The following is a 26,158-nucleotide window of genomic DNA, read 5'->3' as shown; positions in this document are numbered from 1 at the left end:
GTCCACGTTCTAAATCCCGTCTGAAAAAGGAAGAGCAAATGATGTTATATGAACAAGTAGATGGACTAATGAGGATAGATATATCATGAAGGGTCCGTAGGGGACAAGGAGGGAATGAGGTAATATAAATTTTTATAGACAATTGTGTCCCCTAACGTGAACCCCACCGTCTCCATGTACGAGCTTAAAGTGCATGTAACTTCCCTCCTCGACCTGCTATGAAGACGCAAATACATTTGCGTCCAACGTTAACATGTCCTCTTTCAGATCCACCATGAATGGATCGATAATTCGGTTCCTAAGTATGCCTTGCCAACGTCTTTTCATGGTGCACTTTCACGTTTTTCCTGGCCCTGCAGAGCTAGGCCCTGATTTCTGCCATCGAGTCCTTTCTTGCATTCTGTCTCCTGAAAGCTGCAACGTGGGATGCCTCCCTGACCTCTGTCCTACTCCCTGCGCGGCGAGCGGTGCCCGGCTTGGCCTGCTTGCCTGCCAAAGACAGTATTTTGCCTTCAAGTTATCAGTATAGCCGAGTTCAGCTCCTCGAAAACACATTCCAGTCTAGCAGAATAGATAAACATTTCCCCGGCTGCAGAGCAAAGGGCCCGGCCTCTCTGTCTCCATGCAAGTAATTCATTGCTCCTGTTACCATGGTAGGCCCATGGCCCCTCGCATTACACGCAGACACGTAGTCGCATATGCACATATGCCTCTGCCCGAGAGACCTTTCCTTCTAGATAATATAGTTTCCCAAACACAAGATATCAGATATGATTTAGGAACGAGTTGATCTGACATGCCAGACTTCTGTCTCTTTCCTCTGGTGCTAAATGTCAAGTCCCCTGCACCCTCCAGCCTCACGTCAGTCACACGTCATGCTGCTGCGCGCGCATCCTTGCTACAGATTTCTGCTGACACTGCAAGATTCCACTATGTATCCACCCACCTGTGACACTTTCATGTGACGTTTTCTAGCACACACCTCTGTGTACGCCCTAGTGCACGCCTTCTGATTACGTATTGTTACGCACATGTGTTCTTATCTCGTGTCTCTCAGCTGTTACGCCTTCTGTATTGCTCACCATTATGTGCATAAACTATAAAAGTTGTACTCTGTCAATAAAGTATGCTCTATCCCTTCCTGATCCTTTATGGTGAAAGGAACATGATATCCTGGTTCGAACCATTCCATTTTATGGAATAAAACCCCTTATAACCCAAGCTGCCACGGACTTTGTCTCTTTATTTCCGATTGAGTTATTTTATTGAACTTTACTGCATAGAAATTCAGCGAGTAAATATTTATTTACCACACTGTTATTGCAAGACTCTTGAACTACCACGACCGCGATGTCATATTGCGAGAGGCGAGGAACAAGGGTTCGCTCTCCTATGAAAATCACACTATCATGATCTTCCCTGATTATACGAAACTGGTGCAGCAGCAGAGACAGTCGTTTGTGGCCGCCAAAGCCAAGTTGCGGGGCCTGAAGCTCCAGTACTCTCTCCTGTACCCGGCCCGCCTGCGGGTGGTGTACCAGTCCCGGACACACTTCTTTGATTCGCCCGAGGAGGTCTTTCGGTGGACGGATGAAGCAGTGAGAATCAGGCCGCATGCCCAGCCGGGGCTGGACCCGGGCGGGTCGAGGGGATCATCGCAGGAGCGGACGAACCGCCAAAACCGAAAAGGACGACATCGGAGGTCCAGGTCACGCAAACGGTCAGCCTCCGCCAGTGCGACACGGACCAGTGGCACAATGGACTCTGAACACTCGGATGCTGGCAGTTGAACTCTGGTGGGGCCTGGACCCTGGTCCTATCCGGTAATGTGTTGCCCTACTTTGTGATGGATCAGCTAGTGGGGCTGTTGTATGGGGGTCTCGTTAATGCCAGACTGTATACGTTCGAGACATTTTGAGGCTACCTGTGGGAATGCTGTGGGGCTCGGGAGGCGACTTCCAAGGGCCTTAGACCCTCACGAGTTGTGGGTGTTGTCGGGGGGGGTGAGTGTGTGGTGACCGGGGTGTTGGGATCCTTTGGTATGGCTGGCCCTGGGTCCTCTGTTCTGGACCCGGGTCTATCCATGCCGCGACAGATACTTCCGTGTTCTATGAGGTATAGGGGTGGGGGGAGCGGGGATGGGGGGAGAGTTGGTTTGTTGCTGTTGGGGGGGTTCGGGACTGGGGTGGGGTGGGGAGGTTTGGGGCTGGGGGGTGGGACCGCACGTGTATGGTGATGTTGGATCGAGTGACTGGTGGGGTGCGCTGGGGTGGCGCGGGGGGCCTAGTGGGGGGGACTGCCTAGATGATGGCTGATCAAACTGCTGTGCTTCCTAATAAGGCCATTCGTGTTGTAACATGGAATGTGAGGGGGATGCTCGATAAAATCAAACGTGGAGCAGTATTGCGCTGGGGGAAGAGGGAGGCGGTGGATGTGCTGTTGCTCCAAGAAACTCATATGCTGGGCTCCAAGGTCCTTAGCCTCCAGAGATTCGGCTTCCAGCAAGTTTACCATGCCGGCTTTGCGAGGGGATCGAGGGGGGTGGCTATCTTGGTTCATCGCAGGGTGGCGTACGTTCATGAAAAGCAGTGGATTGACCCTCAGGTCCGCTTTGTTTTTATCAAGGGACTGATGGGTGCCGAACCAGTGGTTTTTGGTAGTGTCTATGCCCCTCCTCCTCTGCAGTGGGCCCTGTCGGAGAGACTGTTTGCGGTGTGGGAAGAAATGCTGGATGTGTTGACAGTGGTTGGGGGCGATTGGAATGAAGTTATGGATGTGGGCTCGGACCGCCAGAGACGTTTACCTGTGGCTGTAGATCCCTCCTCCCCTACCCCGCATATTAGACTGCGTGCGACGGCAGACAGCTTGGGCTGGGTAGATGTGTGGCGCCATTTTCATCCTGCCGCGCGTGAGTTCACGTATGTGTCGGCGGTGCATGGTTCCTTCTCGAGACTCGACTACATCTTTATGCCTGGTGCCTGTTTGAGCCGTGTGAGTGACGCTGCTATCCTACCCAGGGGTCTGTCTGATCACTCCCCCGTTGTGGCTACCATAGACCTTCCCACGAAACGACAGCCGTTCCGTTGGCGGATGTCTTCGTGGCACCTACAGCAACCTGAATATGTGCATCACTTGCGCGAAGCAGTTGATAATTATTGGCGCGATAATCTTGTGGGAGACGTTGACGCAGTGAGGGTATGGGAGGCGCTGAAGCCCACGATACGGGGAATTGATATCGCTTGGTGTGCAGCCGCCCGACGGAAGCATCGGGAGGCCATCACGGCCGCTGCCGCTCGCGTAGAGATCTTGGAACAATGTGGCCGAGATGGGGGGGATGAGGCTGTGATACGGCAGCTCTTGCAGGCGCAGCAATCCTATGCCTCGGTCCTGCATGATGAGGCCAGACAGGCGTGGCTCGCCACGCGTAGCAGGGTTTATCAATGGGGCGACAAGTCCTGCACGATGCTCCACAGATTGTGTCAGGCTACCTTCCAGCCTCTCACGTTGCCAGGCCTCACGGCGGAGGATGGCTCGGTGGTGACAGACCCGGCCTGCCTCGCGGCTAGCTTCGCCCATTACTTTGAGGCACAGTACGCCCCCCGGGACTCCCTGGAGACAGAGGAGATATCCACATATCTCGATGACCTGCTGCCACAGGCCTTCTCCGATGACACTAGAACTGCGCTAGACGTCCCGCTCACGGCTGAGGAACTCGGGGAGGCGCTGGGACAGCTCAATACAGGGAAGGCGCCGGGCCCGAGTGGTTACCCGTGCGAATTCTACAAAAAGTTTCAGCTCCAGCTGGGGCCTCAGTACAGACGCGCGCTTGAGGCAGCACGGGCCCAGGGGGAGCTACCGCCAGATTGGCGCCATGCCGAGATCGTGGTATTTCTGAAACCAGGCAGGGCCCCAGACAGGCACGACTCGTACCGGCCCATTTCGCTTTTAAACATAGAGGCCAAAATCTTGGCAAAGGCCTTGGCGAACCGCCTGCTGCCCTATATTACGGACCTGGTCCACCCTGACCAGGCCGGGTTCATGCCCCGTAGGGCAACTCGCCATAATATCCGGCGGGCGCAGGCGGCGGTTGATGCTATGGGAGCTCGCGATGAGCAGGCGGCACTCATACTAGCGGATATGGACAAGGCCTTTGACTCTGTGAGTTGGGCATACTTGTTTACACTCTTGCCCCGCCTTAACCTTGGTCCAGTGTTCCTTTCGTATCTGAAACTACTGTACACCAATGTCACGGCCTCGGTTCGGGTGGCCGGGGCCACGTCCGGGTGCTTTCGGATTGGTCGGGGTACCAGACAGGGTTGCCCACTGTCCCCATACCTGTTTGCCCTGGCGATAGAGCCCCTGGCATCTCGGGTGCGTGCTGATGCCCAGATACGCGGGTTTGTGTGGAGTGGTGAATTGGTAGATAGGATCGCATTATATGCGGATGATATCCTCTTTTTCCTCACTGACCTGCAACACTCGGGTCCTCGGGTTCTGGAGGTCATGCGCATATTTGGCGAGATCTCCGGCCTTCGGCTCAACCTTCACAAATCGACTCTATGGGTGCTGGGTGGCAGGGTCGTGGTAGACCCCTGGGCTGCAGGACTGCGAGTTGCAACGGATGGGCTGAAATACCTTGGCGTCTTTCTCTCGGAGTCGCGTGCCGTGGCTTGGGATCGTGGCGTCCTGCCGGTGTGGGAACGGGTCCAGGCCGATGTCAAGACTTGGTCCAGAATTCCCCTCACTATATTTGGAAGATCGGCCATCTTCAAAATGGTGGCGCTTCCACGCCTGTTGTACCAGCTACAGAACTTCCCTTACCCTATCGGCCCGCAGTGGTTTCGCCAGGTTAACTCGACGCTGGGTCGTTTTCTGTGGGCTGGTGGAGCGGCCAGAGTGGCGTTGAAAACATGCTTCCTGTCTACCTATTGCGGGGGCCTGGCCACCTCTGATCTCCTATCTTACTACCAGGCTTCCCAACTGCTTGTTCTTAATGAGTGGTGGTACAGCGACAGGGGGGACCCGGCGTATGCATTGGAGAGGTCGCTTATGGGCGATAACACACTACACACCATTCTGTACTCAGCCCGTCTGCGTCGTGCACTACCGTCGGTTACCAGAGTGGTCTTTGCAGTGTGGAGACAGGCCCTACGCCGCATGGGCTGGTGGGGCAAGTTGACGGCTGAGACGCTGCTCTGGCATAATGGCCTGCTTCCGGAGCTTTCGGCCCTGGCCGGTTTTGAGGGCTGGGAGGCGATAGGTATCTCGCTACTGGGCCAGGTCATGTCCGGCACTACCCTCAAATCATTCGAGGAACTTTGCACGGAGTTCCAAATGCCTCAGTCCCAGTTTTTCCGTTATCTGCAGCTGCGCCATGCCCTCACCCCGAGCATTGCCAACCTGGACTCCCTACCAGAGTTCAGCCCAGTCGAGGCGAAGGTCTTTATGGGAGACCTGGGGGATAGGAAGGTATCCCGGATATATCAGACGCTGGTTATCCATTGCTCCTCTACCCTGCACTCTCTTCGGGCGGCTTGGGAGGTGGACGTGGGCCCCCTAGATGAGGATGATTGGAGGGAGGCGTTAAAATCCCCGCGTGGGACCGCCATTGCTGTACGGCTCCGGCTCATCCAATTTAAGTACCTGCACCGGGCCTACTACACCCGTGAACGATTGTGGAGAGCTGGGTTGATTGAATCCCCGTAATGTCTGCGCTGTGGGGCGGTGCCTGGATCCCTGTTACATACTGTGTGGTTGTGTGGTCGGTTGTCTGGCTTTTGGAGGGGCGTGTGGAGCTGTCTGTCTGAGGTCCTAGGCTGGGACCTTCCCCGCACCCATCGGCTGGGGTTGCTGCATGTTATGGAGGGCATTGGTGGGAACATCTATAAACGTCATCTGCTGCTTTTGGGGCTTGTTGTTGCCAAGCGGGACCTAGCCCGGGCGTGGAAGGGAGTGAGGGCCCCTCCCCTGTCTGTGTGGAAAGCTGGATTGGACTATTACATGGGCCTTGAAAAGCCAATCTTTGAGGCGAGGGGCTGCCCAAGCAAACACTACAAAATTTGGAAGCGGTGGGCCGACTACCGGGGTCTGTCACTGGATACCCCAGCGGAGCGAGAAGAGGACATTTGATTGTACGGACATTGTTGGCCCGATTCTGCGACACTCCTGTCGCACTACACCTACACCCTTTATCTGCTGCTATATGTACACGTGCGGGGGGGGAGTTTCTGGGAGTTGGGGGGGACGGGGGTTGTGGGGTAGGGTGGGTTGGGGGTTTATTCATATTGAGCCTATTTTCGGTGCCTGCTTGAACATTTGCTACTCATTTGATATACTGTACCTGTATCGTTGGTGGTGATCTCCGAACTGTGGGGTGCCACAATCTTATTGCCTACTTGCTCAATAAAATTGGTTGTGAAAAAAAATGGCCCCCACCCACATGGCCTGTCCCCATGAACACCTCAAAAAAATCGAACAACACAAAAAAATCACCACAATCCCGTGCCATCTATGCCCTGCATGATGTTTAAATTCAAGACACCCCACAGAAAGACTAGGCCGATGGACCACTCACTAGCCCTAGTCAAAAGGCCCCAACAACAGCCCAAAAATCGAAAAACACAGAAAAATCAGCACAATCCCATGACATCCATGCCCTCCACGATGTTTAAATTCAAGACACCCCACAGAAAGACTAGGCCCATGCACCACTCACTAGCCCTGGTCAAAAGGCCCCAACAAAAGCCCAAAAAATCGAAAAACACAGAAAAATCAGCACAATCCCATGCCATCCATGCCCTCCATGATGTTTAAATTCAAGACACCCCACAGAAAGACTAGGCTCATGCACTACTCACTACCCTGGGCAGAATGGATGAAAGCTAGGCAAAATGGGTGCAGACCTGAGAACACTGCCTGCATTCAAAATGGCCCCTTGCCTCCCAGCACATGCCCAGGGCCTGCCTGTACCAGCACTCAAAATGGCTCCCACCCACATGGCCTGTCCCCATGAACACCCCAAAAAATCGAAAAACACAGAAAAATCAGCACGATCCCATGCCATCCATGATGTTTAAATTCAAGACACCCCACAGAAAGACTAGGCCCATGCACCACTCACTAGCCCTGGTCAAAAGGCCCCAACAACAGCCCAACAATCGAAAAACACAGAAACATTAGCACAATCCCATGCCATCCATGCCCTCCATGGTGTTTAAATTCAAGACACCCCAAAGAAAGACTAGGCCCATGCACCACTCACTACCCCTGGGCATAATGTATGAAAGCTAGGCAAAATGGGTGCAGGCCTGAGAACACTGCCTGCATTCAAAATGGCCCCATGCCCCCCAGCACATGCCCGGGGCCTGCCTGTACCAGCACTCAAAATGGCCCCCACCCACATGGCCTGTCCCCATGAACACCCCAAAAAAATCGAAAAACACAGAAAAATCAGCACAATCCCATACCATCCATGCCCTCCATGATGTTTAAATTCAAGACACCCCACAGAAAGACTAGGCCCATGCACCACTCACTAGCCCTGGTCAAAAGGCCCCAACAACAGCCCAAAAATCGAAAAACACAGAAAAATCAGCACAATCCCATGCCATCCATTCCCTCCATGATGTTTAAATTCAAGACACCCCACAGAAAGACTAGGCCCATGCACCACTCAGTACCCCTGGTCAAAAGGCCCCAACAACAGCCCAAAAATCGAAAAACACAAAACAATCAGCACAATCCCATGCCATCCATGCCCTCCATGATGTTTAAATTCAAGACACCCTACAGAAAGACTAGGCCCATGCACCACTCACTAACCTTGGTCAAAAGGCCCCAACAACAGCCCAAAAATCGAAAATTCCAAAATTGTAGTTGCAGCAACTGTAATGCCCCAAACAAACTTACTTGTGAAATTTCTAATCCAAAAGTGATCCAAAGAAAGTCAAAAAGGCCTCAAATCCAAATATCCAGCAGCATCCACAAAAAGTAATCCTTCCAGGTCAAAATCCGAATGAAAGTGACCAGCACATGAAGAAAGCACTGGGAGGAGCCTGCTGGACAGGAACAGGAAGTTGGAGACTGTAGGGCACTTCCTTCCCCCCCCCCCCAAAAATGGACTCCTTGCAAAAAAAAGTGCAGGCAAATGTCAACCTGAGGAGTTATTCTGATAAAAATCATCATTTTCAGAAGGTTTATGCTGCTTGCTGGTGGATTTCTTGTGCAGAATTGCAAATTCTGTATTTCGCGAGTGCGAGATTGTTGCTGCCCGCCGCATCTACGTGTTCGTAATTGCGAACTCTCGCGATGCGTGCTGTGCAAGGTGGCAAGCCGCGATTACGTAATCGCGGTCGCCAAACTCCCGCGGGATCCCGCAGCATGATCCAAAATGGCGCAGCACTCGCAAAATATAGAGAAAAACAACTCGGCAAACGCTGAATGACGGTAAGTGAACGCCGCGCGCCGCAATATTGTATCACCAAGCAAATAAATCTGCTGCGTGCGAATTTGCGGATTTTCGGCAAATTCGCGAGAGTTCGCGGATAGCGAATTTACTGAAAATCCGCAAAATCCGCGAGCGGAACGGATTTTACGCCCATGCTTAGTGCTTACACTGTATTACTGTTGGTTATGTGCAAATGCTTTACACACTGCCTCTAAGATACGCCTGACTGCTTGTGCCAAGCTGCCAAGGGGGTGAACAGGGGTTATTTTAGGAGTGTAACTCCCTCCCCCTGGTAATAGGCAGCCCGGCCTTGATTACATCCCGCCCTTGGAATTGTAAGAGTTAGAAAAAAAATGTCCAAAGTTGAAAGTGGTTCTCCTAAAGACCCCGCTCCCATACGAAGGCTCACACAGGTGGCAGATGTAGTCTTTCCGGTACTTTTAGAGTTAGTCAACACCTCACTCGCATCAGGAGTGGTTCCCCCAGCCTGGAAGGAAGCCATGGTGAAGGCCCTGCTGAAGAAAACCTCCCTGGACCCGTCTGATCTAGAAACTACCGGCCCATATCTCTATTGCCCGGGATATGTAAAATTACTGAAAAATACTTCAATACGATTCTTTCCTCCTTCCTAGAGACCCACAATCTTCTCCACCAAACTCAGACGGGTTTCTGCCCACTTCAGGGAATAGAAACAGCTCTGATCTCGGTAGTAGAGGAAATCAGAAAGATAATCGACTCGGTTGGTACAGCGGTAGTCCTGCTTCTCGATCTCAGCGCGGCTTTCGATACCGTTAACCACCACATTCTAATCCAGAGGCTGAGCAACACAGGTATCTCCGGTACCGCACTAGCTTGGCTCCAATCGTTTCTTGACAATAGATCATTCCAAGTGTTCCACAATGAAGTAACCTCCAAAAAAAAACCTTCACTGCGGAGTACCTCAGGGCTCCTCCTTAATACCCACACCCTTGCCGAAGCAGTTCTCCCCTTCAGAGTCCACATCATCACCTATGCTGATGACACTCAGCTGGTGATTGGATTCAACAAAAAGGACAGTAACCCCCCAGGCCTATACTTCTGTCTTCAAGAGATAGCCTCCTGAATGAGGAACTCCTTTCTGAAACTAAATGGGGATAAGAGCAAGATTATGGTCTTGGGTAATCGTTCCCCACTTGACATGAGAGAAATCTGTCCCACTGCCCTGGGCCTGGCCCCCATCCCCAAAGCCCAGGTAAAGAGTCTAGGCGTTTGGCTGGACCAGGACCTCTCCTTCAAGGCTCAGGCTCGGAAGACTGCCGCTACTTGCTACGGTCTCCTCCAAATCTCTCGGAAAATCCTCTCAATCCTGCTCTTCTGGGCGAGAAAGATCATCATACAGGCCCTCGTTTTGTCCAGGCGGACTACGCTAATGCGCTTTATCTGGGAACCGCGATAGCCACTATCTTTAGGCTTCAGACCATCCAGAATCGGGCTGCGAGATTGCTGCTTAACATTCCTAAAATGCAATCTGCCAGACCAGCGCTGAAATCCCTCCATTGGCTTCCCGTTGAGGAAAGAATCCAATTTAAATCACTATGTATGGCCCACAAAACATTCCACAACTTAGGCCCCCCCATTCTCAAGAACGCCATCCAGTGCTATCAGCCCAACAGAGCCCTCCGATCCAAAACTCTCAACCTGGCATCCATTCCTAAGATCAAAACAACCAGAAGTAGAGGCCGGCAAATCTCCCTGCACATTGCCAAACTCTAGAACTCCCTCCCACCCCACCTTCGAGCAGAATCCACCCATCTCTCCTTCTGCAGATCCCAAAAGACACTGCTGTTCTCTTAACGCGCTCTGGACTTCTGCCTCTGTCTACCTTCAGCGCTGGGATGCCTCCGAGTAGCCATGCGCTATATAAATACTACTCAATTTCAATTATCCTGACTAGAGTGGTGGTTTCAGCCTGGCTTTGGCACATGCCCTAGCCCCCCAAAAACCCATTTCTAACATTGATTGTCAGCGGTGAGGATAGGGCTTGCGTTTGCACTTGACTTACAGTGATTGGTGTGCACTACTACCATACCACAGACCATTACGTATCACATACTGGGTCTTTTTCTTTTTGGCCTTTTTTTAATGTTGCCAGTTGGAGGTTGCCACTTCATCATGGGAAAAGGAGTTGGCCTAACAGCTAGGGCGGTCGACCCCGAATCTGGAGAACTGTGTTCAAGTCTCGGCAATGACGCTGAACATCCTGTGATTCTGGGCAAATCACTTAATCTCCCCGTGCCTAACAAAAATTAATGTATCCTCATGTAATGCAACTGGTGCTATGTAGAGCACTCCGATACCTGATTCGGGTCAAGTTTGCGCTATATAAAACTCTAAAATGAAAAAATAATAATCATGCCTGAATCAAGAGCATTATCTGTTGCATGCCTTTGAGGAGGATAGGATGAAATCCTACAATGTTAGAGAATTGAAATCAATTTGCAAAAACCTAAAAGTCCAAGTCAGAGGCCTCATGAAGAAGGAGGAGCTACAAAAGGCGCTGAGGGCCTGGGTAGCAGCCAGACATTCCAGCGAGCAGTCTGGTGATCTCAGTGGGGAGATAGAGGAGCCTATTCCTAGGGTGGATGTGCTTTTGGGAGGGGAGAATCCTCCAGGCCATGCAGCACTGGCCTGTCCCCAGGAGAGCTGGAGGACAGTCGGGAAGCAAGGAGAGTTGCATTAGAACTGGAAAAGCTTAAGTTAGCCATGGAGGAGTAAAGGATGATGTTAGAGCATAAGTTCAGGATAATCAAGTTTTTAATTTCGACTGGACATAATATCGACTCCAGAATATCAAGATAGCAGTAATATCGAGGTAAGTAATATCGAGGTAAGTTTTATCGATTTTTAAGTTGTAAAAAAAATATCGAAGTTAAAAATATCGAGTACTTTATATCGATTGTTTAAAATATTGTTTATAGTGTTAGTGAAAAATATCGAAAGTCAAAATATAGAGGGGCCCATTATGATGTCGGGCGGATTGCCCCCGCCAGGCTGGCGGTAGCCACCGCCAGCCTGGCGGGGGCAATCCGCCCGACATCATTACCAGAATTCCCCCCGCCATATTAGTATGGCGGGGGGGACCTCGGCGGACCGAAAGACCACCCGCCGCTTTTCCGCCCCGGTCGCCTTGTGGTCGGGGGCGGAAAAGGAATAATTTGGTGCGGTGTCTATCAGACACCGCCAGCCATATTATGATAGGCATTTTTCAAGGCATGCGGACTTCACTCTGGGGGCCCCATTCGGGCCCCCAGAGTGAAGGAGAGTAGGGGGGTGCTCACAAGGGGTACCTGCATTTGCATAATCAAAGCGGCAGGCACCGCGCGGTGCCTGCTGCTTTGATTATGCAACTGCAAAAGTGCTTTTTAAGCATTGTGGCGGGCAGTGCTGAGAGCACGGCCCGCCACAATGCTTACCATGCAGGATGTGCCCGCCACAGTGGCGGGCCCATCCTAATACCCCCCACGGGACCCCTGCCCTTATGGTGGGCGGTCCCTATTACCACGAGAATGGCGGGCGGGCAAAGTCCGCCCGCCATCCTAATGACCCCCATAGTGTCAGAATATCGAATGTCAAAATATACAGTGTCAGAATATCGAATGTCGAAATATAGAGTGTTAGAATATCAATTTGTTAAATATAGACTGTTTATAATGTAGAAATATTAATGTTTCTGCATGAAATAAATTTAAAATGTGTTTATTAATGTAAAAAAGTATCAGTCAGGCCATGAACATCCAGTCTTCTCTCTCCACAAGCTTTCACCCACAGACTGATGGACAGACGGAGAGATTGAACCAAACGTTAAAAAAATACCTCAGATGTTACGCGATGGAAGCTCAGGACTCATGGGTCTCCTTGTTGTGGATGGCCGAGGTGGCCTACAATAATGCCTGACACAGTTCACTGGGGGTAGCACCGTTTTGCGCCACTTATGGCTTTGACGCCCGAACATCACCTATCAGAATTCCGGAGGGAGTGGCTGATCAACCCACAGTGTTGGAGCATATTCGGAACCTGCAGTCTGTGCACAAAAAGATCAGGGTTCATCTGTTGAAAGCAAAGGCGGAGTACAAAAGGGGCGAGGACAAACACCGTAGAGCAGGTCCGTCCTATGCGGTGGGAGACAAGGTCTGGCTTTCCACCAGGAATATACGATTCAAACTTCGCAGTATTTTCCACCCCGATACATCGGCCCATGTGTCATCCTAAAACAGATCAATCCGGTGGCGTACAAATTGCGTTTGCCTGGTACTCTCCGTATCCATCCAGTTTTTCATTGCAATTTATTGAAACCTGCTTTTGGTACCAGGAAGCGTGCACCCCCTCCTGTGCTCTGTGGTGATGGATTTGAGTATGTGGTGCGGAGTATCAAGGACTCCAAATATCGGAGGGGGGTGTTGTGGTATCTGGTGTCCTGGAAGGGGTACTCGGCTGAGGACGATTCATGGGAGCCGGTGCAGAACATCCATGCCCCTGTGGCCATCCGTTCCTTTCATCTGAAGTTCCCCCAGCGGCCTGGTCCTAGTAGGCGCTGAGGGGAGGGACATACTGTCAGGTTGCGGAAGATTGCGCATGCACGGTCATCGGCGGGGTTGCGTACAAGGAAACCCGTCACCGATGTTTTCAGGAGTGAAACTACAACTCCCATCAGCCCCGGAGGAGGAAGGTACTTGTAGTCTGTAGACACGCATCCGGTTACGTGTTATTCGTTGTTGTTCCGGTGCCCGCTCTGGAGGTAAGGAGGTCGCTGATCGGCGAGCGGTCTTCAGCCGCTGTTCGTTCCTTTCCAGACGTGGGACCAGGTAGGAGCGGCTTCAGTCATGAAGCCTCCTCGACGGGCGGAGTGCCTGTAACCGCCATCTCTGGGTTTTGACTTACGGAGCGGAGCGCGGTGGTGTTCTGCCACGCGTTACCGTTCTTATCGTCGGAGTACAGTACTCCGGGAAAGGACTTTTGCATTTCTCTATTTTCTTTGGGCACAGCTTGTGTCTTATTTCACGGGGCGTAGTGGTGGTCGCAACTACGCGCCACCGTGATTATTATTTCCTTGTCTGCCAGTAGGAAGGAAGCGGTGTGATTCACTGCGTGTTGTGTTTATTCAAGACTGTGTTTTTTCTTAATGACTTAACAGGAAGGGACTATCGCTAAAGGCTATTCCTTATGCCTCACAGAGCGGAGTGCAGTGGTTCTTGCTTCCCACACACTACCGTGTCTGTTAATAAGGACACTTGAAATCTTCCTATCCTTGTGGTCTTCCGTGTTTGAATACTGACTCATTTATGGAAATGTGCCTACAACAGAATCCAGTTATAGTGTCTCTTGCCTAAACTCATGGTATGTCGAATATAGGGATTTGCATAGACAGCTATGTAGGTCTTCTGTTGAGTGTAACTATTGGCTAACCTGTGTTTGTGTCTTTAGGCTGCTTGAAGTGGCAGAAGGCAATAGAGGAGACGCTTGTCCTACATCGTCCTTTATTCAGACCACAAGGTATATACCCTGTTCCTTAGCGAGACCATCTGAGAGTAGCTTGTTGTTATCATTGTATTTACAGAGTGTATGTTTTGTCGTTACAGGAATTCCCTTCCCTGCTGGCCCTTCCCTTTCCCTTCCTGGTTGTTTTTCCCTCGCCTAATGGCTCAAGCCCTCTGTGTATTCATATCAGAGGGGTTGTGACATTTGGAGGTGGACCCTTATGAGCATCAATCGGATTCCGTGAAGCAAATTCGGACACCCCTACTTTGGGAGGAACAACTATTGTGGGCACTTGTGCCCCTCCATGCACCTCTGCTTGCGCATCTCCTTGCGCTGCCTCTCCTTCCACATGTACTTGGGCTTGTACTTGCACATGTGGTTGTTGTTGCGGCTGTGGTTGTTCAACACTCGTCAGATGAGTTACAACAACCTGTGTTGATTGAGGGACATTGCTGCTACTTTCTTGCGATGAGCCAACATCACTGGTCGATGGTGTTTGAACAACTAGACTAAGTGCCCCTGCAGCACTCAAGGGCTTGGATTTAAGTTGGCGTGGTGGTGGTGGTACTGAGCTCAATGGAGCGGGGGTGCTGCTCCCAGCTTGGTCCCCAGCAGATCCCGCTGCTGCTGCAGGCGTACTTTTTTTTTTACTCCCAAAAAATGTGGCGGGCGGCACACCAGTCTCCTTGGTAACTTGCTTCTTCTGCTCCTTACTGGCAACTTTCTTGCTAGAGGAGCTACGGGGAACTTTTTTTGGGGCCATCTTCTTCAGAGGTCAGAACAGCAGTTGCACGAGTTGCAGAGTTGCAGAGTTGTCTGTGGCCAGACGTGACGTCGCGTGACGTTATGCTGCACACACACACCTCTGCAGGACTTCTTCCTGGCACTGGTGGTTCTCTTGAGTCTTGTGCACCTAAAAGCAATGGAAGACAGAGGAACATCAGTTCAGTTATACACCCCAAAAACTCGAAAACCACATAAAAATCAGCACAATCCCATGCCATCCAAGCCCTCCATGATGTTTAAATTCAAGACACCCCACAGAAAGACTAGGCCCATGCACCACTCACTAGGCCTGGTCAAAAGGCCCCAACAACAGCCCAAAAATCGAAAAAACACAGAAAAATTAGCACAATCCCAAGCCATCCATGCCCTCCATGATGTTTAAATTCAAGACACCCCACAGAAAGACTAGGCCCATGCACCACTCACTACCCCTGGGCATAATGTATGAAAGCTAGGCAAAATGGGTGCAGGCCTGAGAACACTGCCTGCATTCAAAATGGCCCCATGCCTCCCAGCATATGCCCAGGGCCTGCCTGTACCAGCACTCAAAATGGCCCCCACCCACATGGCCTGTCCCCATGAACACCCCAAAAAATCAAAAAACACAGAAGAATCAGCACAATCCCATGCCATCCATGCCCTCCATGATGTTTAAATTCAAGACACCCCACAGAAAGAGTAGGCTCATGGACCACTCACTAGCCCTAGTCAAAAGGCCCCAACAACAGCCCAAAAATCGAAAAACACAGAAAAATCAGCACAATCCCATGAAATCCATGACTCCATGATGTTTAAATTCAAGACACCCCACAGAAAGACTAGGCCCTTGCATCACTCACTAGCCCTGGTCAAAAGGCCCCAACAACAGCCCAAAAAATCGAAAAACACAGAAAAATCAGCACAATCCCATGCCATCCATGCCCTCCATGATGTTTAAATTCAAGACACCCCACAGAAAGACTAGGCCCATGCACCACTCACTAGCCCTGGACAAAAGGCCCCAACAACAGCCCAAAATCGAAAAACACAGAACAATCAGCACAATCCCATGCCATCCATTCCGTCCATGATGTTTACATTCAAGACACCCCACAGAAAGACTAGGCCCATGCACGACTCAGTACCCCTGGTCAAAAGGCCCCAACAACAGCCCAAAAATCGAAAAACACAAAACAATCAGCACAATCCCATGCTTTCCATGCCCTCCATGATGTTTAAATTCAAGATACCCTACAGAAAGACTAGGCCCATGCACCACTCACTACCCCTGGGCATAATGGATGAAAGCTAGGCAAAATGGGTGCAGGCCTGAGAACACTGCCTGCATTCAAAATGGCTTCTTGCCTCCCAGCACATGCCCAGGGCCTGCCTGTACCAGCGCTCAAAATGGCCCCCACCCACATGGCCTGTCCCCATGAACACCCCAAAAAATTGAAAAACACAGAGAAATCAGCACAATCCCATGCCATCCATGCCCTCCATGATGTTTAAATTCAAGACACTCCACAGAAAGACTAGGCCCATGCACCACTCACTACCCCTGGGCATAATGGTTGAAAGCTAGGCAAAATGGGTGCAGGCCTGAGAACACTGCCTACATTCAAAAGGGCCCCTTGCCTCCCAGCACATGCCCAGGGCCTGCCTGTACCAGCACTCAAAATGGCCCCCACCCACATGGCCTGTCCCCATGAACACCCCAAAAAAATCAAAAAACACAGAAAAATCAGCACAATCCCATGCCATCCATGCCTTCCATGATGTTTAACTTCAAGACACCCCACAGAAAGACTAGGCCCATGGACCACTCACTAGCCCTAGTCAAAAGGCCCCAACAACAGCCCAAAAATCGAAAAACACAGAAAAATCAGCACAATCCCATGACATCCATGGCCTCCATGATGTTTAAATTCAAGACACCCCACAGAAAGACTAGGCCCATGCACCACTCACTAGCCCTGGTCAAAAGGCCCCAACAACAGCCCAAAATCGAAAAACACAGAAAAATCAGCATAATCCCATGCCATCCATTCCCTCCATGATGTTTAAATTCAAGACACCCCACAGAAAGACTAGGCCCATGCACGACTCAGTACCCCTGGTCAAAAGGCCCCAACAACAGCCCAAAAATCGAAAAACACAGAAAAATCAGCACAATCCCATGCCATCCATGCCCTCCATGATGTTTAAATTCAAGACACCCTACAGAAAGACTAGGCCCATGCACCACTCACTACCCCTGGGCATAATGGATGAAAGCTAGGCAAAATGGGTGCAGGCCTGAGAACACTGCCTGCATTCAAAATGGCCCCTTGCCTCCCAGCACATGCCCAGGGCCTGCCTGTACCAGCGCTCAAAATGGCCCCCACCCACATGGCCTTTCCCCATAAACACCCCACAAAATTGAAAAACACAGAGAAATCAGCACAATCCCATGCCATCCATGCCCTCCATGATGTTTAAATTCAAGACACCCCACAGAAAGACTAGGCCCATGCACCACTCACTACCCCTGGGCATAATGGTTGAAAGCTAGGCAAAATGGGTGCAGGCCTTAGAACACTGCCTGCATTCAAAATGGTCCCTTGCCTTCCAGCACATGCCCAGGGCCTGCCTGTACCAGCACTCAAAATGGCCCCCACCCACATGGCCTGTCCCCATGAACACCCCAAAAAATCAGAAAACACAGAAAAATCAGCACAATCCCATGCCATCCATGCCCTCCATGATGTTTAAATTCAAGACACCCCACAGAAAGACTAGGCCCATGCACCACTCACTACCCCTGGGCAGAATGGATGAAAGCTAGGCAAAATGGGTGCAGACCTGAGAACACTGCCTGCATTCAAAATGGCACCTTGCCTCCCAGCACATGCCCAGGGCCTGCCTGTACCAGCACTCAAAATGGGTTCCACCCACATGGCCTGCCCCCATGAACACCCCAAAAAATCGAAAAACACAGAAAAATTAGCACAATCCCATGCCATCCATGATGTTTAAATTCAAGACACCCCACAGAAAGACTAGGCCCATGCACCACTCACTACCCCTGGGCATAATGTATGAAAGCTAGGCAAAATGGGTGCAGGCCTGAGAACACTGCCTGCATTCAAAATGGCCCCATGCCTCCCAGCACATGCCCAGGGCCTGCCTGTACCAGCACTCAAAATGGCCCCCACCCACATGGCCTGTCCCCATGAACACCCCAAAAAATCGAAAAACACTGAAAAATCAGCACAATCCCATGCCATCCATGCACTCCATGATGTTTAAATTCAAGACACCCCACAGAAAGACTAGGCCCATGCACCACTCACTAGCCCTGGTCAAAAGGCCCCAACAACAGCCCAAAAATCGAAAAACACAGAAAAATCAGCACAATCCCATGCCATCCATTCCCTCCATGATGTTTAAATTCAAGACACCCCACAGAAAGACTAGGCCCATGCACGACTCAGTACCCCTGGTCAAAAGGCCCCAACAACAGCCCAAAAATCGAAAAACACAAAAAAATCAGCACAATCCCATGCCATCCATGCCCTCCATGATGTTTAAATTCAAGACACCCTACAGAAAGACTAGGCCCATGCACCACTCACTAGCCTTGGTCAAAAGGCCCCAACAACAGCCCAAAAATCGAAAATTCCAAAATTGTAGTTGCAGCAACTGTAATGCCCCAAACAAACTTACTTGTGAAATTTCTAATCCAAAAGTTATCCAAAGAAAGTCAAAAAGGCCTCAAATCCAAATATCCAGCAGCATCCACAAAAAGTAATCCTTCCAGGTCAAGATCCGAATGAAAGTGACCAGCACATGAAGAAAGCACTGGGAGGAGCCTGCTGGACAGGAACAGGAAGTTGGAGACTGTAGGGCACTTCCTTCCTCCCCCCCCAAAATGGACTCCTTGCAAAAAAAAGTGCAGGCAAATGTCAACCTGAGGAGTTATTCTGATAAAAATCATCATTTTCAGAAGGTTTATGCTGCTTGCTGGTGGATTTCTTGTGCAGAATTGCAAATTCTGTATTTCGCGAGTGCAAGATTGTTGCTGCCCGCCGCATCTACGTGTTCGCAATTGCGAACTCTCGCGATGCGTGCTGTGCAAGGTGGCAAACCGCGATTACGTAATCGCGGTCGCCAAACTCCCGCGGGATCCCGCAGCATGATCCAAAATGGCGCAGCACTCGCAAAATATAGAGAAAAACAACTCGGCAAACGCTGAATGACGGTAAGTGAACGCCGCGCGCGCCGCAATATTGTATCACCAAGCAAAAAAATCTGCTGTGTGCGAATTTGCGGATTTTCGGCAAATTCGCGAGAGTTCACGGATAGCGAATTTACCGAAAATCCGCAAAATCCGCGAGCGGAACGGATTTTACGCCCATGCTTAGTGCTTACACTGTATTACTGTTGGTTATGTACAAATGCTTTACACACTGCCTCTAAGATACGCCTGACTGCTTGTGCCAAGCTGCCAAGGGGGTGAGCAGGGGTTATTTTAGGAGTGTAACTCCCTCCCCCTGGTAATAGGCAGCCCGGCCTTGATTACATCCCGCCCTTGGAATTGTAAGAGTTAGAAAAAAAAATGTCCAAAGTTGAAAGTGGTTCTCCTAAAGACCCCGCTCCCATACGAAGGCTCACACAGGTGGCAGATGTAGTCTTTCCGGTACTTTTAGAGTTAGTCAACACCTCACTCGCATCAGGAGTGGTTCCTCCAGCCTGGAAGGAAGCCATGGTGAAGGCCCTGCTGAAGAAACCTCCCTGGACCCGTCTGATCTAGAAACTACCGGCCCATATCTCTATTGCCCGGGATAAGTAAAATTACTGAAAAATACTTCAATACGATTCTTTCCTCCTTCCTAGAGACCCACAATCTTCTCCACCATACTCACACCGGTTTCCGCCCACTTCAGGGAATAGAAACAGCTCTGATCTCGGTAGTAGAGGAAATCAGAAAGATTATCGACTCGGTTGGTACAGTGGTAGTCCTGCTTCTCGATCTCAGCGCGGCTTTCGATACCGTTAACCACCACATTCTAATCCAGAGGCTGAGCAACACAGGTATCTCCGGTACCGCACTAGCTTGGCTCCAATCGTTTCTTGACAATAGATCATTCCAAGTGTTCCACAATGAAGTAACCTCCAAAAAAAAACCTTCACTGCGGAGTACCTCAGGGCTCCTCCTTAAGCCCCACTCTTTTCAATGTTTATACCCACACCCTTGCCGAAGCAGTTCTCCCCTACAGAGTCCACATCATCACCTATGCTGATGACACTCAGCTGGTGATTGGATTCAACAAAAAGGACAGTAACCCCCCAGGCCTATACTTCTGTCTTCAAGAGATAGCCTCCTGGATGAGGAACTCCTTTCTGAAACTAAATGGGGATAATAGCGAGATTATGGTCTTGGGTAATCGTTCCCCACTTGACATGAGAGAAATCTGGCCCACTGCCCTGGGCCTGGCCCCCATCCCCAAAGCCCAGGTAAAGAGTCTAGGCGTTTGGCTGGACCAGGACCTCTCCTTCAAGGCTCAGGCTCGGAAGACTGCCGCTACTTGCTACGGTCTCCTCCAAATCTCCCGGAAAATCCTCTCAATCATGCCCTTCAGGGCGAGAAAGATCATCATACAGGCCCTCGTTTTGTCCAGGCTGGACTACGCTAATGCGCTTTATCTGGGAACCCCCGATAGCCACTATCTTTAGGCTTCAGACCATCCAGAATCGGGCTGCGAGATTGCTGCTTAACATTCCTAAAATGCAATCTGCCGGACCAGCGCTGAAATCCCTCCATTGGCTACCCATTGAGGAAAGAATCCAATTTAAATCACTATGTATGGCCCACAAAACATTCCACAACTTAGGCCCCCCCATCCTCAAGAACGCCATCCAGCGCTATCAGCCCAACAGAGCCCTCCGATCCAAAACTCTCAACCTGGCATCCATTCCTAAGATCAAAACAACCAGAAGCGGAGGCCGGCAATTCTCCATGCACATTGCCAAACTCTAGAACTCCCTCCCACCCCACCTTCGAGCAGAATCCACCCATCTCTCCTTCCGCAGATCCCAAAAGACACTGCTGTTCTCTTAACGCGCTCTGGACTTCTACCTCTGTCTACCTTCAGCGCTGGGATGCCTCCGAGTAGCCATGCGCTATATAAATACCACTCAATTTCAATTATCCTGACTAAAGTGGTGGTTTCAGCCTGGCTTTGGCACACGCCCTAGCCCCCCAAAAACCCATTTCTAACATTGATTGTCAGCGGTGAGGATAGGGCTTGCGTTTGCACTTGACTTACAGTGATTGGTGTGCACTACTACCATACCACAGACCATTACGTGTCACATACTGGTTCTTTTTCTTTTTGGCCTTTTTTTAATCTTGCCAGTTTGATGTTGCCACTTCATCATGGGAAAAGGAGTTGGCCTAACAGCTAGGGCGGTCGACCCCGAATCTGGAGAACTGTGTTCAAGTCTCGGCAATGACGCTGAACATCCTGTGATTCTGGGCAAATCACTTAATCTCCCCGTGCCTAACAAAAATGAATGTATCCTCATGTAATGCAACTGGTACTATGTAGAGCACTCTGATACCTGATTCGGGTCAATTTTGCGCTATATAAAACTCTAAAATGAAAAAATAATAATCATGCTTGAATCAAGAGCATTATCTGTTGCATGCCTTTGAGGAGGATAGGATGAAATCCTACAATGTTAGGGAATTGAAATCAATTTGCAAAAACCTAAAAGTCCAAGTCAGAGGCCTCACGAAGAAGGAGGAGCTACAAAAGGCGCTGAGGGCCTGGGTAGCAGCCAGACATTCCAGCGAGCAGTCTGGTGATCTCAGTGGGGAGATGGAGGAGCCTATTCCTAGGGTGGATGTGCTTTTGGGAGGGGAGAATCCTCCAGGCCATGCAGCACTGGCCTGTCCCCAGGAGAGCTGGAGGACAGGCGAGAAGCAAGGAGAGTTGCATTAGAACTGGAAAAGCTTAAGTTAGCCATGGATGAGTAAAGGATGATGTTAGAGCATAAGTTCAGGATAATCAAGTTTTTAAATTCGACTGGACATAATATCGACTCCAGAATATCAAGATAGCAGTAATATCGAGGTAAGTAATATCGAGGTAAGTTTTATCGATTTTTAATTTGTAAAAAAAATATCGAAGTTAAAAATATCGAGTACTTTATATCGATTGTTTAAAATATCATTTATAGTGTTAGTGAAAAATATTGAAAGTCAAAATATAGAGGGGCCCATTATGATGTTGGGCGGATTGCCCCCGCCAGGCTGGCGGTAGCCACTGCCGGCCTGGCGGGGGCAATCCGCTCGACATCATCACCAGAATTCCCCCCGCCATATTAGTATGGCGGGGGGGACCTCGGCGGACTGAAAGACCATCCGCCGCTTTTCCGCCCCGGTCGCCTTGTGGCCGGGGCGGACAAGGAATAATATGGTGGCGGTGTCTATCAGACACCGCCAGCCATATTATGATAGGCATTTTTCAAGGCATGCGGACTTCACTCTGGGGGCCCCCTTCGGGCCCCCAGAGTGAAGAAGAGTAGGGGGGTGCTCACAGGGGGTACCTGTGGTACCCCCCTGCATTTGCATAATCAAAGCGGCAGGCACCGCGCGGTGCCTGCCGCTTTGATTATGCACATGCAAAAGTGCTTTTTAAGCATTGTGGCGGGCAGTGCTGAGAGAACGGCCCGCCACAATGCTTACCATGCAGGATGTGCCCGCCACAGTGGCGGGCCCATCCTAATACACCCCACGGGACCCCCGCCCTTATGGCGGGCGGTCCCTATTACCACGAGAATGGCGGGCGGGCAAAGTCCGCCCGCCATCCTAATGACTCCCATAGTGTCAGAATATCGAATGTCAAAATATACAGTGTCAGAATATCGAATGTCGAAATATAGAGTGTTAGAATATCAATTTTTTAAATATAGACTGTTTATAATGTAGAAATATTAATGTTTCTGCATGAAATAAATTTAAAATGTGTTTATTAATGTAAAAAAGTATCTATATTTATAATTTAAATATAAAAAAATATTTTTTTTAAAAAGTATAATAAATTTTAGGAGCTGGTTGTGGGATTTTAGGGGAATAAGGTGGGAAGTGTTATAAAATATATAATATAATTATGCATATCATTTAAATTTTTTATAATAAAACAAAAAATAAAAAAATGAAAATTTTGAAAAATTTGTAAATTTTTAGGGCGGGTTGTGGGTTTTTAGGGGAATAGGGTGGGAAGTGTTTTAAAATATATATAATATAATTATGGATATAAATTTAAATATTAATAATAAATAAATAAATAAAATAATTAAAATGTTGATAATTTGTACATTTTTAGGGGCGGGTTGTGGGTTTGTAGGGGAATAGGGTGGGAAGTGTTTTAAAAAATATATATTTTAATTTTCAAATAATTTAATACATTTTAATTTGTGTAAAATGTCTTTAAAATTTTAAATTTTACAAAAATTGGTATTTTTTAGGGGTGGGTTGTGGGTTTTTAGGGGATTAGGGTGAGAAGTGTTTTAAAATATATATATTTAAATTTAGAAAAAAATAAAAAAAAATTAGATTTGTGTAAAATTTATTTAAAAGTAAAACATTTTTGAAAATTGTTACACTTCAGGGATGGGTTGTGAATTTTTAAGGGGGGTGGGAAGTCTTTTAAAATAATTAAAATGTAAAATAAAAAAATGTATTAAAAATTTTCAAATTTCTAATAATTTAATTGAAATTAAAATTTTTGAATTTTTTTTTTTATGGGTGGGTTGTGGGTTTTTAGGGGAATATGGTGGGAAATGTTTTAAAATATTTAATGTAAAATCGGAAAAAATTACAAAATGTTTTTAGAATTAGTTATTAATAAAAAAATAAAAAAATATATAAATAATTTAGAAATTTATTTTTTGATAAATTTAACAAAACAAATTCAAAATATATTAAGAAATAGAAATTTCAGAAAAAAGTATTAAAATGTATTTTGCTATTTAAATTTGGAATTTGTTTAAATATTTTTTTACATTTCTATCAATTAAATATTAATAATAATTTTGTGAACAAAAAATTAACAATGTTCTAATTTATTAAATAGATGTGTGAATAAGAACAAAACATTATTGTTAAGTTATTTAAAATTGGTTTACTATAATATTTATATTCAAGGAAGGAAAAGCAACAAAACAAATTCATAAAACAAAAAAAAGTATAAAAGTGTAGTAAGTTTGATATAAAATGTAAAATAATATTAGAGAGGTATGTAAAATTTAGTAATGTTAATTACATTGGTTTATTATGAAGCATATTATTAGAGTATATACTTATTTGAATGGGAGTAGTATAATATATGGGATTAATGTTAAGCACCATTCTGGAGTTTATAATTGGTGGAGTTGGAATAGTAATTTATATGGGTTTTGTTTCAAGCATCTTCCCTGACTTTATATTTAGTGGAGTGGGAATAGTAAATTACATGGGTTTAAAGTCCAGCACCTTCCCTGTATATATACTTAGTGGAGTTAGAATAGTAATTTATATGGGTTTACTGTCCCGCACCTTCCCAGAGTTTATACTTAGGTAAGTGGTAATAGAAAATTTAATGGGTTTAATGTCCAGCACCTTCCCTGAGTTTATACTTGGTGGAGTTAGAATAGTAATTTATATGGGTTTTGTGTCCAGCATGTTCCTTGAGTTTATGTTTGGTGGAGTGGTAATAGTAAATTATATGGGTTTAAAGTCTAGCACCTTCCCTGAATACATACTTAGTGGAGTTAGAATAGTAATTCATATGGGTTTACTGTCCAGCACCTTCCCTAAGTTTATACTTGGGTAAGTGGTAATAATAAATTTAATGGGTTTAAGGTCCAGCACCATCCTTGAGTTTATACTTGGTGGAGTTGGAATAGTAATTTTTATGGGTTTAATGTCCAACTCTGAGTTTATACTTGGTGGAGTGGTAATAGTAAATTATATGGGTTTAATGTCCAGCACCTTCCCTGAATACATACTTAGTGGAGTTAGAATAGTAATTTATATGGGTTTACTGTCCCACACCTTCCCTAAGTTTATACTTGGGTAAGTGGTAATAATACATTTAATGGGTTTAAGGTACAACACCATCCTGGAGTTTATACTTGGTGGAGTTGGAAAAGTAATTTATATTGCTTTTGTGTCCAGCATCTTCCCTGAGTTTATATTTGGTGGAGTGGGAATAGTAAATTATATGGGTTTAAAGTCCAGCACCTTCCCTGTATACGTACTTAGTGTAGTTAGAATAGTAATTCATATGGGTTTACTGTCCCGCACCTTCCCTGAGTTTATACTTAGGTAAGTGGTAATAGTAAAGTAAATAGGTTTAATGTCCAGCACCTTACCTGAGTTTATACTTGGTGGAGTTGGAATAAAAATGTATATAGGTTTTGTGTCCAGCAGCTTCCCTGAGTTTATAATTGGTGGAGTTGGGATAGTAATTTATATGGGTTTTGTGTCCAGCAGCTTCCCTGAGTTTATACTCGGTGGAGTCGTAATAGTAAATTATATGGGTTTAATGTCCAGCACCTTCCCTGAGTTTATACTTGGTGGAGTGGGAATAGTAAATTAAATGGGTTTAAGGTCCAGCACCTTCCCTGAGTTTATACTTGGTGGAGTGGGAATAGTAAATTAAATGGGTTTAATGTCCAGCACCTTCCCTGAGTTTATACTTGGTGGAGTGGGAATAGTAAATTAAATGGGTTTAATGTCCAGCACCTTCCCTGAGTTTATAATTGGTGGAGTGGGAATAGTAATTTTTAAAATATAATAACTACAGTAGTAAGTTTAAATATTGTTAGACAACTAATACATTTAAAAATATATCACAATATTTAATACATTTAAAAATGTGTTAATAAATAATAAAAATAATTTTTATATTATATTTTAAATAAATATTTAAGTACATACACACATGGTTAATTAGGTAAATATAAATAGTTTATTAAAGTTGTAAAGAAATGGAAAGTAGAGGAAAAATCATTTATTAGAAGTATAATTTTATAAGTAAATAGACTTTATTCAAAATACATATAGAAAGTATAAATTTGTTGGAGAAAAAAAAGATAAATTGAAATCAAATAATTGTTATGTTTATTCATATATGTGTACAATCTATTTTTAGATGACAAACATAATTATAAATTTACATATTTGAAAAAAGATTTATTGTATATCAAACACAAAATATAAATAGTTTAACAATATACATGATGAAAATAATTTTAATATTTGTTGTACATACTATTTTTTGTCAGTTAAAGTAGAGAACATTGATAGATACATTTAAAAAAAAAAAATAAAATAGTAACATTTTTGTTGTTTACAAAATGGTAATAGGTTAACCTAGAAATTAATAAAATTAATATTGA

The sequence above is a fragment of the Lissotriton vulgaris genome, chromosome 5 (genome assembly GCF_964263255.1).
Source record: "Lissotriton vulgaris chromosome 5, aLisVul1.2, whole genome shotgun sequence".
Taxonomy (NCBI): Eukaryota; Metazoa; Chordata; class Amphibia; order Caudata; family Salamandridae; genus Lissotriton; species Lissotriton vulgaris.
Note: the sequence above shows the minus strand (reverse complement) of the source record.